Source organism: Bubalus bubalis, chromosome 3, assembly GCF_019923935.1.
Source record: "Bubalus bubalis isolate 160015118507 breed Murrah chromosome 3, NDDB_SH_1, whole genome shotgun sequence".
Lineage (NCBI taxonomy): Eukaryota > Metazoa > Chordata > Mammalia > Artiodactyla > Bovidae > Bubalus > Bubalus bubalis.
Genome location: NC_059159.1, coordinates 84,555,001 through 84,567,106, shown reverse-complemented (window position 1 = coordinate 84,567,106; position 12,106 = coordinate 84,555,001).

Here is a 12,106-nt window from a genome sequence, read left to right as displayed (position 1 = left end):
ATGTCTGACACCTGAGAGCCCATACTCTTAATTAGTCTCTGTGCTCAACTTTAGTTAATGTGCAGCTGTTCAGTGATTGCATTAACTTCGTGATGCTATTTTCATCATAGTAAAAGCAATAATAATCACACAACATATACAGCATGACAATTTGCAGTGGCTTCTGGCCAAAGTCACTGATTCAGAGTCAGAACCTCACATTTGTATTGTGCTTTTTACTTCGTCAAACCCAAATAAGTGAAGTTTTAATATCTGAGGAAAACCAAAGTGATCTTTATTTAATATATAACATAGAAAATTCTTAATTTCATATATTTCAGTCAGTCTCTGTGCCCATTATACTTTATGCCTTAGAAAGTGGAGAATTAAAAAATCCTTTTGAGAATTTCTCCAAGGATAAGGGGTGATTAAGTATTCCTTTCCAAGGCAACAGCTTCTTAGTGAGATAGTGGAGATGAGAATTCAGGTCCCTAACAGGGAGCTCATTGTCCTTTCTAAAACACAAAGAATCTGGTGAAGAATCTGTCTAAAGATATGGGTTCCTCATCTATTAATAGCCCTTCTATTAATAATGTTTGGTTCTTGCTGGTATTTTGGACAACTGAAAATATTTTCAAAGTTATATCCAGAAAGTCTTCAGTGATTCTCAAATATGTTATGTGGTAAGCAACTGAAACCATGGCAGGCAGGAAGGAAATAAACATGAAGAATCTACTATTTGCCAGACATTTCAGAATGTGCTTTACATATAATGACTTTGTGACGCTGATATTAACTCCACTTTACAAGGGATAAAAAGTCTGAGAAATTAGTCATTTCCTGTAAATTATATGGACAGAAGGATTTGAATCTAGTCTGTCTACCACCAAAGTCTTCAGACTTTTCTTTACCTGACCTCCATCTTGGTTGAAAATTAAATATACAGCTTTTCATGTCTGGATCACCTCAACAAAACAATTGGGTATTCTCTCACTGAAGTAGCTCGCACTAAAAAATAAATACCCTTCTTCCTCCCATGAGCTTCCCAAGGTTTAAGAGAGGAACTCAGGATCTCTGCTAAACCTGAGTGCTTCCTAGAGTAGTCTGAACTCAGAGCCTCTTGTTCAGGTCACTTTTTCCCCTTTTCTGAGACTGTCCCACTGATCTCTTATAAAATTTTGAAGTTTTATATGATGGAGATTTTCAAGCATGCACTAAAGTAGAGGAAACAGCATTGTGAAAAACCTGGGTACGTTGACCTGTCTCCAATATTATCTGCCCTGATTTTATGCTCTATATAATAATGCCATAAATTATGGTGTGTCTGTCTCTGGTGGTTAGCCTTGGGTTCTTACCCCAGTACAGGATGAATATTTTTCCTTCCAATACCAAGTCTTAATGGTGACTAGCACCAATGTTTTAAAAAGCACAATATGTGAGATAACAATAACTCAGCTATCAGACTAAGATACAGTAGGGATGTAAATATTTCACCTTGAAAAGAAAGCAAAGTCAGGAGAAGTGTGTAAAGACTGAAAATTAGGAATGTGAAAACAAAAGATCATTTGGAGCCATTCTGTTCCCATGAGTGTATGTATATGGGTTTCATTGAAGGTTGGGAAGGACAGTAAAAGGGCACAATGATCAGGATAAGACCACTGGATTACCTGAGAGACATAATTATCTTTGGTTACATGGAGTGTCTGTCTGCATTGGGTACGATAGCTGCTCTGCCATGAGAGAAAGAGAGACTCAGGAAAGAAAATTGTTACATTATTTTCCGATTATCCACCAAAATGCTTGGGAACATTGGACTATGAAAGATAGAAGATAATAAAAAGCGTTTGTATTCGACTTTGGAATGTACTGTTGTACTTAAATTGTCTAGGGGGTGTGTCTATCTGGCAAGTCCCTTCACAGAACAGGAGGCCATTCTGCTACAGCTAGGGCCTGTTGGAGCTATTTTCTTGTTTCCTTTAGCTACATGTCTCTCTTTGACTCTCTCTGTCCTATTTCTGTCTGTCTGTCACTCTTGTGTTACCTTAATGACAGGGTTTTAAAAGGTCCTAGTCCTATAAACATAACTTTCAAATATTAATATTAATAAAGTTTCAACTAAATAGATGAGATTTGGAGAGTTAAGCTTGGATTTTCCAAGTCAAGTCTGTCTTCACACAATTACTAGGGGATGACAACCCACTCCAGTATTCTTGCCTGGAGAATTCCATGGACAAAGGAGCCTGGTGGGCTACAGCCCATGGGGTCACAAACAGTCAGATGTGACTGAGCGACTAACACACTTTAGACACCATGACCATCCTGGACCATTTTTTATTTCCACAGGGGTTCCAGTTCTATCAACAGTATCCCTCCAGAATTGGTTCTCACATGATAATAAGTCTATTTCCCCCCTGTTTCATCTGCTGACCTCTTCCACCCTGGTACTGGGAAGGTTTTTCTCCTGATACTGCCCTCACAACAAATTCTGGTAAATGAAGATAAGATTTTCTGTAAGAAAACTGTCCTGTGTTTGCTAATGATCTCAATCCTGAATCCCATAAATGGCTAGTGCACAACTGTAAATTAAATAAAGTGAACCAAAAGGTTAAAGTCTTTAACTTGGATAGGAAAGACTTCCTGCAAGGACCAGTCAGAGAAGAGTTAATGCAGCAGCTGGGACTGCTGTCAAAAGAAAGAAAACACTCTGCGCACATTGTCATGAATTTGCCAGCAAAGGCTATTGAGTTTCTCAGCACTTTCAAAGCGCTCTTAGATGGACAGCGATGAGACAGTGGACTCCTTCCCACTGTGCACTGTCACAGCTTTTCCAAAGATGCTAATCTAGCTAAGGATGTCCAGCAATGAGCTGGAACTGTGTGAGGCATCTCCGTGGAGGCATGCAGTTCAGTTCACCTAGTAAGAAAAGTGGCCCCTAACAAGGAAATGTTATGCATCTCTTTTTGGATTCCTGCTGCTATACTTTACAAGAACCAGACTGTAAATTGAAACAGTCACGAAGATCCACCTCTTAAATGCCAGAGGACAGATAAAGAATTTTAAGAAGAAAAAACACAAATTGCTTCAGTCACTTAATTGGAAATATTGTCTCCATTTCCTCACTAGACTTTGTGAAAGTAAACTATCATTTGTATGATTTCTAATAGTTTAGCATTCAGTTACTTGGAACCCTTTTATTTTACCCTAGCTGGCTTCCCTGGTGGCTCAGATGGTAAAGAATCTGCCTGCAATGCAGGAGACCTAGGTTCGATCCCTGCATCATGAAGATCCTTTGGTGAAGGGAATGGCAACCCACTCTAGTATTCTTGCCTGGAGAATCCCATGGGCAGAGGTGCCTGGCAGGCTACAGTCCATGGGGTTGCAAAGAGTCAGACATGACTGAGTGACTAACACACTAAGAACAATAGCCTGGGCCTTTCCAGATGGCTCGGTGGTAAAGAATCTGCCTGCCAATGCAGGAGACGCAGGTTCAATCCCTGCCTCAGGAATATACCCTAAGGAAGGAAATGGCAATCCACTCCAGTATTCTTACCTGGGAAACCCCATGGACAGAGGAGTCTAGCAGGCTATAGTCCATGGGCTAGCAAAGAGTTGAACACAACTTAGTGACTAAATAGCAGCAGCAAGAACAATAGCCTAGTACATTGCATAGGTGTCTATATTTATGCACTCCAAGCTGGAAGGAAAACAACTTGTTTTAACTTGCTTGTAAATTCAAAAATCTTATCCCAAACAAATCACTCCTGTATTTCACTTGTCCCTGGCATGCTTTTATCTGAGGACTCAATCTATTAAAAAAGCAAAGCACAAGACTTACACATACAGTGATTTCCCCACCCTGAATCAACTGGTACTGTTCTCATTTCAATGCTTCTATTCCTTTGCCAATAAGTGTATGTGATCTGTGGAAGCATTTGTTCATATTTCAGTTCAAGCAATGCAGTCACCATACTTACAGGATGATACAAAATAATATGAAGTACTTTGCCTTTGCACTGAAGAGAATTGCCTTTGTGTTGGTGAAATAATAAAAAAGACAATAATAATAACCAGTATTGATTTGTTCTTCACCAGCACTGTACTGAATGCTTGCTTTACTTTCATTACCTTATTTTGTCTTCACAGTATCCCCATTAGGTACTAATAAATTGTTATAATCTTTACTTTATAGGTAGGGGCACTGAGGCTTAATGGGATCAGTTAATTTGATTCTCAGCAGTTAGGGCAGAGCTGGAATTTGAGCATAGGCAGAATAGCTCTAGAGCTCAAATCTTACACATACCCACGGAACAATTTCTGGAAGTAGGGTGCTCAATCACTCAGTCATGTCTGACTTTTTGTCACCCCATGGACTATAGCCCACCAGGCTCCTCTGTCCAAGGAAATTTTCAGACAAGAATACTGGAGTGGGTTGCCGTTTCTTCCTCCAGGGGATCTTCCTGACCCAGAAATTGAACCTGAGTCTTCTGCAACTCCTGCATTGGCAGATGGATTCTTTACCACTGAGCAACCTGCGAAGCCTCTGAATGTAGATTCAAGGCAAAACATCTTTGAGTAGAGGAGCAGCATGTGAGAGTGAAGCTGTAGTGCTTATGTGACATAGACATAAATAAGGTTGATTGGGGTTAATCAGAATGGGCTCAGTGTACAAGATCAGCAAAGGAGGTAAAGGTCATGGGAAATTAGTGGTAGAGAGGAGAGGAAGGGTAGTCAGGGGTAAGTTAGATAAAGGTAGAGGGACTTCAAGGTCTAAGAAAGAAGTTGGGGACAAGAGATGACAATGGAAACATCTCTAGGCCACTAGTCAGTTTAAGAGAAACAGTGGTCTAATGCTTTCCTTTTAATAGCAACATTCTTACCATATAGACTAGTGAGAATCTATATGATGCATATAATCTATATAATATACTGTTCATGTTCCATCTCTGTGATAGGTTAGAACTGGGTTCTAACTTTCTTTTTTTTTTTTTTTAAGATTGATTTATTTACTTTTGGGCTGTGCTAGGTCCTCATTGCTGTGCACAGGCTTTCTCTAGTTGCAATGAGTGGGGGCTACTCTTCAGTGTGGTGTATGGGCTTCTCACTGTGGTGGCTTCTTTTGTCACCTAGTGGGGCACGGACTCTAGACTGCCTGGGCTTCAGTAGTTGCGTCATGTGGGCTCAATGGTGGCTTGCAGGCTCTAGAGAACTGGCTCAGTAGTTGAGGTGCACGGTCTTAGCTGCTCTCAGAGGGGATCTTCTCAGACCAGGGGTCAAACCCATGCTTCTGCACTGGACCACCAGGGGAGTTCTGGATCTAAATTTCTTTCCTGAGGTTCTGATCTGAGACGTTTTCTTCCTATTATACTTTTCTTCTAAACACCTGAAACTTACTGAAGAAAGTGAAACATTCCTATGCTTTTGACTTTGACGACTAATATTAATTGCCATTCTAAAAAGTGACAACTTTTCCTTTTTTTAAAGTCTTGTTTGAAAGCACATTAGGCATGTGTAGAAAGATAATAACCATGAAAGTATGAAGGTGTCCTCTATAGTTAGTCCTATGATATTTTACCATTTAACATGTACTTGACCTTCAATAAAGGGGTTTATCTGCTATGGTTTTATTAGAGTGGATAACTTATCTTTTGTTTCAGGTACATTTTTCCTTGGTGCCAGGGTAATTGATACTAAGGCAAAATGTTAATACTTAAAAAGAAAGTCTAAGTAGGAAAGAATAATCTTTGCAAGTAGGAAATGTGGTATATAATTACATTTAGAGTTGAATCATATTTTAAAATATATTCTATAATATAAACCTAGCACATTAAAAAATCACTTTACCAAACTCTTTAATAATAGCTGCTTGCCCTTAAAATTTTGGACTATGCCACAGAGAACAGATTATTATGCTTTTAATTGTAGAGCCTTCTGATCATATGAATTCTTTTCATGTTTCATTGTAGTCCTATAAAACATTATACTTCAAAGGAAAAATGCTATGAATTTATAGTGCTTTTAGAATTCTAAAATCTGTTTCCTATTTTGTTGATTAAGACAGAAGAGCATTGATTGTGAATAAAGAACATGCTATGTTGAAAAGAAAATTAAGGATTCTGATGTTTCTCTGCCAGATAGCACAAAAACTAAGAACACCACAGGAATTTTTCAACATTATTAACCTCCTGACAATGTGTGGGTCGTATAAAGGACAAATGAATGTTTTGGAGGGACTGAGAATGCCAATTTTAACAGACTGTCCAATGACTGTAGATAAATATTTGTGTTCCTGGGGATTATTTGATTTTTATCAAAGCAAATTGAATTGGAAACATGGCATGTATTAAGTCATTGGTACTTATTGTCTAATTCTTTTTCCCATAGAAGTTTCTATGCACTGAAAGAGCACTAAGTCATCAGTTAGACATACCATGTATGATCCTTATCATATCCAGACAAAATAAAAGCCTTTTAAGAAGCTACTTCACAAGACAACTGCATAGCTTTCCTCACAGGAACTTGTTAAACAAATAACGATTATTAAAGCTATTGGGTCAATCGCTTACACCAGTTTAACAAGAACAATTCCAAGATGTCTAGCCTATTCCACATTCCATGTGACTAACTATGGTATCCAGAGCTTGGAAAATATCCAGGCAACTCACAGTAGCTTTTCTTAAATGCTTTGTAGACACCGGATTTTAAGGAAAGTAGTAAAATTAGGTTTATGGAGGACAGTCTTCAAGGCATACCCCCTGTCAATGCTATAAATGGTCTCAACTGTATCAAAAAGTTGTTTAAAAGCACCCAAAGCTGAAAACGTTGCAGATTTAGCTCCTATCTATATCAGAGTTGGCAAGTGCATAAATCCTAATTGCTGATGTGGAGGTTTATTGTATCCAGTGAGATGAGTACATGGGAGTTTTGCACAAGCCTCTAATAGAGAGGGTACTGTGAGTTGGAATGACTAGCTTTTTAAAATGTGCCACATTAACCCCTTGCTTATTTTTACAGTCATGCCATTATCAGGGTAGAAATAGAAGAAGGAAGATTTAGAGTGGAAAGACAACAGATGAGAAAGACAGGAAATCAGTCCTTGTCTAAGGAGGATTTGGGCAGCTTTGGGGTCATTCTGTATTTGTACTCTAAAACAGTAGGAACAGCAGTTATTATAATAACATGTAAGAGGTCAAGTTCAGAAATAGTAAGCAAGAGGACCAACTGATACTCTAGGTCCCTTTTCTTGAAAACAGAGTCTGGAACACAAAACTATGAAGCTAAGTTAAATGCCCAAGATAAGAGACTTTAGAATGCTGTGTCAGTGTTCTAAATCCAGGCAAAAAAATCTGGGTCACAGAACCACAGGCCTAGGACACCAGCACTAATAGGCAACACAGACAAGTGTTTCTACATTTCCCTCTTAGAGTCCAAACTGATGAAGATTTTGAAAGATCTGAGCCCAAAGTTTTCTTTTTCATTTAATTCATATTTATTAGACACTTAATACATATTAGGCACTGTATGAGCAGCAGAGACTATTACTGAACTAGGCAGACATGCTATCTCTTTTTAAAGGAGACACACAATAAATCAAGAAATGTAGAAATGGACAAATGACTCTAGAAGAAAATAAAGGGCATGATAAGTTTGAGAATGGAAGGAAGTTGTTTTAGATAGGATGGCCAGAGAAAACATCTCCAAAAAGTAGTATTGGAGAGTGAGAGTGAAGTTTGAGAATAAGCCGACTTTTGAGGAACTGGAAGAAGAACCTAGTGGAATGTCCTGGAGGCTAAAAAATAAGAGGTCTTGGCATACTGAAGGAACAAAAAGAGGTGGGTTTTGAGAATAGTGAGCACAGGAGAGATGGTGTGAGATGGGGGGACAGAAAAGTTGACAAGAGCTAGCCCATACAGTTAGAAGGGAAAAGCTTTTTGCTAGAATAAGGCATGTGCCAAGTTGTCTAAGAACTGACTTGAGATAATATGCTATTTTTATAAATTAAAAGATAGATCATGAGGGACTGAATATTCCGCCTAAGCAGCCCATACATTATGAAGAGTTTAATAAGGAACTTTCTAAAAGCAGAGATGCACATATGAGGCAGACCACTAGTACTGGATCCTGGTGTTCAAGTGAGTTTCTGAAAAGCCTGGGGTTAAAAATCAACTTCAGGGCAAAACACTGCCATTTAAAAAAGAGTGGTGGTGGAAGCCAGAGGTTTTTTCCTTTGGATCATGAAACTGTTCTACAAAAGACAGTAGGGCAGGATGGTGAGTCACCAGCGTGGGCTGGTGTGAGGCAGAGCATTATGTGACTAAACCTGAAAGGCACATGAATAGGGGGACAAAGGAAGGACAGAAAATCTGCTCTTCATGCTTCTGCCCTTTACTGGGAAAACACGCTCCAAAAGTAGCTGCTGGTGTCAGAACGCAGAGACGTGTGAAGCCAACCTGCCCCTAATCTGACTGTAAGCAAGCCTTGCAGATCCCCAGAGAACCTGCAGACTTGTGAGCAAGTAAAATGCTTTCTAATGTAGGTCGCTGAGATTTGTAGTGGGTGTCACCCAGCATTATCACAGTGGGAACCTCATTAATAACAGGCTGATGGTCCAGCCAGAGTAGAACACACATTGTCTGTAATCCAGTAATCCATAGCAATCTAGTGTTCCTACTAAATTAGCCTGCTATTCATCTGTGCATTCATCACAAATTCATCATGTATTTAATACGGAAGACAGAACAACAACAGCAGCAAAGCTCAGACAGACTATGGCATCTGCCTTTGCGAAGAAACTATTTCTAGTGAAGGAAGTGGACAAAAACAAGTAAATTTAAACCTAATCTAGTGAGAAACTCTTATAATAGCACACATGTCCTTCCGAGAGAGAATAATAGATGGGGTGAAGGACAGGAGATGACGACCTTGGTGGTGGCCAGGGTGGGGCTCTTGGAGGTGACGGTGGAGCTGTACAAGCACATCTTTCTCTCGCTTGAATGGTCGCAGATAATGGTTTCATTTATTTCATTTTTCTAAATGTATGCAGTGTCAGCCCAACCGTGTACCTTTGCTCTAGTCTAACTAGTTGTCCATGGTTTGCATTCTGTGTGTTCAGAGCTACTGAGCTGTTTTGCAAGTTTGTAGAGAAAGGCTGAAAAAGGCCTTATTTTCTCTTTTCCAAAGGGAGCAATTACTTACTCTCACTAGAACAACAAACTTAGGTCCTAGGCTGTGAATGAAATTTGATTTCTCTCAGGTGAGAAGTATTCTGTATATGGCAAGTCCAGAGAAAAATGTGATTTTAGCAATACTGCAGGGACTGTGGTCAGCATGGAGCTCATAAAGGCCTTTGTTTTCCATGTTTTCCTTGGCCCCGTGATAAGCCTGGAGCAGCTCACACACCCATCTGTATCCATATTAGTAGGACTGAAAAGTGCTGACACAGGATTGCAGATCAGGGCCTGTGGCCTGCCAGGGTAAACTTGTGTAATATACTGTACATCCCTCCAAACAACAGTGGTTCTTTTGTCACTTAAACAGAGGCTATTAGAACATGAGTCATTAAAAGAACTTTAGAAAAATAGGCAACATTTTCCAATATTGTAGCTTTAGGCGATCCCTATAAAGTGTCAGAAGCTCCAAAAGAGGTGAAGCATTTTCATGAGTAACTAATAGTGGATTCAGAATCCTAATTTGAATTGATTAGAAGCAGGAAATATTTTTAAATATAATTTCTGAATGTCAAGGAAGCCCATTATTATGGAGAACTGGATGAAGATTAACCAGAATATTTTCTGAATGTACATAAATAACACGAATAAGAATACTTTCAAATCCTAAACTTGTCTGGGAAATTTTAGCTTACTGATAAAATAAAAACTCAGATAAATGGCTTTAGGATTTTTCTTATTTTTAATACATGCAAAATTGGAGTGGTAGGAATGAGGAAGGGGAAAAGTCCTTATTCTGCCTTTCAAGAAAAATTCTGGTTAATATTTTAATGCTGTTTCTGCTAACTTTTTTTTTTATCACAAATGCTTTTTTACATAGCTGAATTCATAAGTACAGTTCAGTACAGTTCAGTTCATTTCAGTTCAATCACTCAGTCGTGTCCAATTCTTTGCGACCCCATGGACTGCATGCAGCATGCCAGGCTTCCCTGTCCATCACCAACTCCCAGAGCCTACTCAAACTCATGTCCATCGTGTTGGTGATGCCATCCAACCATCTCATGCTCTGTTGTCCCCTTCTCCTCCTGCCTTCAATCTTTCCCAGCATCAGGGTCTTTTCAATGAGTTGGTTCTTTGCATCAGGTGGCCAAAGTATTGGAGTTTCAGCTTTAGCATCAGTCTTTCCAATGAATATTCAGGACTGATTTCCTTTAGGATTGACTGGTTGGATCTCCTTGCAGTCCAAGGGACTCTCAAGAGTCTTCTCCAACACCACAGTTCAAAAGCATTCAGTTCTTCAGCACTCAGCTTTCTTTATAGTCCAACTCTCACATCCATACATGACTACTGGAAAAACCATAGCTTTGACTAGACAGATCTTTGTTGGTAATGTCTTTGCTTTTTAATATGCTGTCTAGGTTGGTCATAGCTTTCCTTCCAAGGAGCAAGAGTCTTAATTTTATGGCTGCAATCACTATCTCCAGTGATTTTGGAGACCCCCAAAATAAAGTCTGTCACTGTTTCCATTGTTTTCCCATCTATTACCCATGAAGTGATGGGACCAGATGCCATGATGGTAGTTTTCCGAATGTTGAGTCTTAAGCCAACTTTTTCACTCTCCTCTTTCACTTTCATCAAGAGGCTCTTTAGTTCTTCTTCACTTTCTGCCATAAGGGTGGTGTCATCTGTGTAACTGAGGTTATTGATATTCTTCCCAGCAATCTTGATTCCAGCTGTGCTTCATCCAGCCTGGCATTTCTCATGATGTGCTCTACATATAAGTTAAATAAGCAGGGTGAGAATATACAGCCTTGATGTACTCCTTTTCCTATTTGGAACCAGTCATTGTTCCACGTCCAGTTCTAACTTTTGCTTCTTGACTTGCATACAGATTTCTTAGGAGGCAGGTCAGGTGGTCTGGTATTCCCATCTCTTTCAGAATTTTCCACAGTTCGTTGTGATCCACACAGTCAAAGGCTTTGGCATAGTCAATAAAGCAAAAGTAGATGTTTTTCTGGAACTCTCTTGCTTTTTCTATGATCCAACAGATGTAGGCAATTTGATTTCTAGTTCCTCTACCTTTTCTAAATCCAGCTTGAGCTTCTAGAAGTTCATGGTTCATGTATTGTTGAAGCCTGGCTTGGAGAATTTTGAGCATTACTTTGCTACCATGTGAGATGAGTGCAATTGTGCGGAATTCATAAGGTCCATGTAATTTTGGTTCATGCATTTTCTTTCACTATGTTATTCCTTAGGAGAGACCACAGGTTGGCAAATTATGGGCCAAATCTGGTGCACTGTCTGTTTTGATGGAATACAGCCACTCTCATTAACTTCCAGAATTGTCTATGGCTGCTGTCATGCTTCAGGGAGAGTTGAGTATTTGCAACAGAGCCTATGGGGCCCACAAAGCCTAAAATATTTGCACACCAGCTCTTTCCAAAAACAGCTTGCCAACCCTGAGGATAACTATTAGAGTCACATGTGAACAACATTTTAAGGCTCTTATAAACTAAAAGTTTATGTATCCACAGGCACTTTTACTAGCATTTGTCTGATGAGACTACTGTTTGTCTGTAACCAGCTATACATATACATTATATATAAATATATACAATTTTAGAATTTAGTAGGCAATAGTATTGTATCTTTTTTATGCTTTAATTTTTATTTCTTTGAGTAGCAGTGAAAATAATTTCCCACTGCTTTTTAAGCACTTTTATTTCCTCTTTTCTCAATTGCTTTCTTTTGGCTTTGGCCCATTTTGAAACAGAGATCTCCTTTAAAAAGTAAATTTGTAAGGGCTCTATATCAATTTAGAATATCAATTCATTTATTGTTTTTGCTTTGAATATGTTTTCTAGGTTTTGTTTTTTTTCCCTTTGAGAACCTATTTTGAAACTTTTGAGTTATTTAATCTACATAAAATTTGCTCTGTGAATTATTTCAAAGCTTCTGAGTTT